The 3,545-nt window shown below is 59.6% G+C and overlaps 1 pseudogene; it reads left to right on the forward strand.

The window, feature by feature from the left end:
- Positions 1-2,090: 2,090 nt before the first annotated feature.
- The window catches only part of LOC136429049 (small subunit ribosomal RNA), a 2,791-nt pseudogene continuing 1,336 nt past the window's right edge, over positions 2,091-3,545 (forward strand).

The following is a 3,545-nucleotide window of genomic DNA, read 5'->3' on the forward strand; positions in this document are numbered from 1 at the left end:
CCAACGCCGGCGGCCCGTGCTGGCGTGGCTACGGGCTCGGCTAGCGTTGCCGGGCCCTTCCGTATCGGTGCACGGCGCCTTGCCGGACCTGGCCGGGGAGGGACGGAGAAGGTTCGTTGCGAGGGGACCTTCCTAACCTCCGCCGGGCCAACGCCGGCGGCCCGTGCTGGCGTGGCTACGGGCTCGGCTAGCGTTGCCGGGCCCTTCTGTATCGGTGCACGGCGCCTTGCCGGACCTGGCCGGGGAGGGACGGAGAAGGTTCGTTGCGAGGGGACCTTCCTAACCTCCGCCGGGCCAACGTCGGCGGCCCGTGCTGGCGTGGCTACGGGCTCGGCTAGCGTTGCCGGGCCCTTCTGTATCGGTGCACGGCGCCTTGCCGGACCTGGCCGGGGAGGGACGGAGAAGGTTCGTTGCGAGGGGACCTTCCTAACCTCCGCCGGGCCAACGTCGGCGGCCCGTGCTGGCGTGGCTACGGGCTCGGCTAGCGTTGCCGGGCCCTTCTGTATCGGTGCACGGCGCCTTGCCGGACCTGGCCGGGGAGGGACGGAGAAGGTTCGTTGCGAGGGGACCTTCCTAACCTCCGCCGGGCCAAGGCCGGCGGCCCGTGCTGGCGTGGCTACGGGCTCGGCTAGCGTTGCCGGGCCCTTCCGAATCGGTGCACGGCGCCTTGCCGGACCTGGCCGGGGAGCCATACGGCGAGGAAAGCTTAGCACCGACCCCTCGGAGCTGCATTGCAGCCACGGTCTTCGATCTGATTTGTCAAAGCGCGGTTGGTTAGTGCAAGTGCACGGGGACCCGTTCCCAAGGCCCAGTAAACCTTCTGACACATACTGCTGTGTTGGTTGACGTCCAAGCGCGGATGGTTGCAATACTCTCACTACTCTCAATAACGGTCTTTCTATGGATTGAACCTATACGCCGATAGGCGGGGAAAGGGGGAACATTGTCGGTTCTTCCGATTCTTTTCTTTATTCTATATCATGTTGTATTCTTTTTTTTTTACCGACATTGGTGTGGTATCGCGCGGGCCATGCAGCCCTGTACCTCGGAAGATCTTGGATGTTGTGACTATGTGGTTACTAATGGCAATTTTGAGGTTATTCCGATGTACACCGTGCAATGCATTACGTGTGTACTGGTAACTATGAGGTACGGTCTTTCCGATGTTGTGGCTATTTGGTATTATTTTTTGAGGTTATTCCGATGTACACCGTGCAATGCATTACGTGTGTACTGGTATTTCCGATGTTGTGGCTATGTGGTAAGTAATGGCAACTGGTAACTCCGATATTGCCTCGCCACGAAGTTGTCCGTGGTGACCGGACGGTGCCTGCCAGGCCGTGGGGGCGGCCGCCTTTTGCCCCCGAAGCCTACCCCGTGGCCCGTTTTTCAAAAAAGTGCTCTGTAGGGTGTCTGACCATGTCGTAGGTCGCTCAACCTACCTTGAGAGAGTGGTCGTTTTTTGACTAGCTCGGGAATCGACGGCGAGCAATCGCACACTCTCTCGCCAGTCGATTTGCTACCCCGCCGACCAGGCTGCCACTCCCCGCGAGGGCAGCCAGAGGTCGCAACCGGCTTGGAAGGCGTCCGCTCCTCCGCTCCTGCGGGCGAGGACGGGCGTGCCGACGGGCGTCCGGAACCAGCGCCGGGACAGGCCCTCCGCGGAGGGCAGTCCGGGTCCCGCTGCTCGAGGCGAGCGAGCGGCAGACCCAACGGCGACGGCTCGCCCCTTCCGTCTGCGTGCGAGTACGCCTTGCGGACTCGGCGGTTCGAGACCCGGCCGTCCGCCTTGCCGGCGGATGCGTCCGGTCGTGAGAGTGCGGGACCGTTCCTGACGGGACGGTTCGGGCGTTTACGGGAAGCAACGGTCAGGTGTGGCCGGGAGTTCTGCGCTCAGGCTCCCGAGGGTTCGCGGCCATCTCCACGGCGCGTTCCCACCTCACGGCAGCGACGGACTCGGCGGCGCTCGGCGCTCCGGTCGAGCGGGACCGTGTGGCAGCGGCGGCAGTGCGGGTCTTCTCGCGCTGCCCCGCGGCCGCGGCGGTCCTCTCCCGGCGGCGACCGCTCTTTCGCCGCCACGGCGTCCTCGCTACCTGGTTGATCCTGCCAGTAGTCATATGCTTGTCTCAAAGATTAAGCCATGCACGTGCAAGTTTAAACTGTCACAGTGAAACTGCGAATGGCTCATTAAATCAGTTATGGTTCCTTTGATCGCCACATCCTACATGGATAACTGTGGTAATTCTAGAGCTAATACATGCGGAAGAAGCGCCGACCTCACGGTCTGGCGTGCATTTATCAGACCAAGACCGACCCGGGGTTCGCCCCGGTCCCTTTGGTGACTCTGGATAACCCAGCCGATCGCACGGTCTTCGCACCGGCGACAGATCATTCGAATGTCTGCCCTATCAACTTTCGATGGTAGGTTCTGTGCCTACCATGGTGGCAACGGGTGACGGGGAATCAGGGTTCGGTTCCGGAGAGGGAGCCTGAGAAACGGCTACCACATCCAAGGAAGGCAGCAGGCGCGCAAATTACCCACTCCCGACTCGGGGAGGTAGTGACGAAAAATAACAATACGGGACTCTTTCGAGGCCCCGTAATTGGAATGGGTACACTTTAAATCCTTTAACGAGGATCTATTGGAGGGCAAGTCTGGTGCCAGCAGCCGCGGTAATTCCAGCTCCAATAGCGTATATTAAAGTTGTTGCGGTTAAAAAGCTCGTAGTTGGATCTTGGGACCGGGCTTGCGGTCCGCCGCGAGGCGTGTCACTGCTCGTCCCGGCCCTCCCCGCCGGATTCTCCTTGGTGCTCTTAACTGAGTGCCTCGGGGTGCCGGAGCGTTTACTTTGAAAAAATTAGAGTGTTCAAAGCAGGCCTGGCGCCTGAATAGTGGTGCATGGAATAATGGAATAGGACCTCGGTTCTATTTCGTTGGTTTTCGGAACGTGAGGTAATGATCAAGAGGGACGGACGGGGGCATTCGTATTGCGGCGGGAGAGGTGAAATTCTTGGATCGCCGCAAGACGAACCACTGCGAAAGCATTTGCCAAGAATGTTTTCATTGATCAAGAACGAAAGTTGTGGGCGCGAAGGCCGACTGAAGAGGTCCTAGTCACAACCATAAACGATGCCAACTAGACACCCGTCGTTGACGCTAGTTATACAGGATGGGTAACTCCCGGGAAACCAAAGTTATTGGGCTCCGGTGCGAGTATGGTTGCAAAGCTGAAACTACAAGGAACTGACGGAAGAGTACCACTAGGAGTGGAGCCTGCAGAAGAACACACCCCCAGAACGCCTCCTGGGGGATACCCTGGAGTTCAACCAAGCCAAAGGCACAAGCTCGCGTTCCAACATCTGGGAGAGGTAGGAACGAGGTGACTGCGCCACGAAGACTCGGAGGACCAGACTTGCGCGATAACCAAGAGCTACTACAGGCGTGCTCTACTGAAGCCGGATGAACCCTCCAAGCGAAAACTGGGAGCAGCCCCATCGCACACTAAACAGCTCTAAGGGATTGACGGATGACGGAAACGGACGCC

This window comes from Branchiostoma lanceolatum, chromosome 2 (genome assembly GCF_035083965.1).
Source record: "Branchiostoma lanceolatum isolate klBraLanc5 chromosome 2, klBraLanc5.hap2, whole genome shotgun sequence".
NCBI classification, from domain to species: Eukaryota; Metazoa; Chordata; class Leptocardii; order Amphioxiformes; family Branchiostomatidae; genus Branchiostoma; species Branchiostoma lanceolatum.